Below are 571 nucleotides of genomic sequence, written 5' to 3' on the forward strand. Positions count from 1 at the left end.
ATTCCAAACACCCTTAGGAATTCACCTTTAATAAACAGTGGTGGGGTGAGGGGGTGGGGAGCCCCTGTTATTATGTTTTCCCCTTGTTCCGTGCAGCTCTCATTTAAATACCAGAACCATAGGGGGCTGCTGGTGGTGATGGGGATCTTACTACAGTTCATTTCTCCTCCAAATTAAAATCAGCGCATTGAGCTCACCTTGCTGCGCTCACTTAAGTCCTTTTGCTGGAGCAGAGGATGGGCAGAGGTCTTCAGCAGTGACAAATATGGGAGGTGGGCACTGGAGGCTCACTGCTTGAGGAGATGAAGGATGAAATGTGCTAGTCGTAAGGCAGCTGGCAATAGGTACAGCCAACACAGCTCAGATGGAACACTGGTCAAACCCCTTCTGTAGTGGCAGCAGGCTGATGCAAGCTGGGTGTGCTCCTCTGCTGGGCTCCTACCATACTGTATGAGCAGCAGCAATGGTGTCCAAGTGTCTGCCCAGCCACATGGATGACAGCAGCAGCTGAAGGCAGTTTGCTTGTTGCAGCAGGATCCGGCCTCTCCAGGCAATGAGAAGAGATCGTGGG

The sequence above is a fragment of the Lagopus muta genome, chromosome 19, assembly GCF_023343835.1.
Source record: "Lagopus muta isolate bLagMut1 chromosome 19, bLagMut1 primary, whole genome shotgun sequence".
Taxonomy (NCBI): domain Eukaryota; kingdom Metazoa; phylum Chordata; class Aves; order Galliformes; family Phasianidae; genus Lagopus; species Lagopus muta.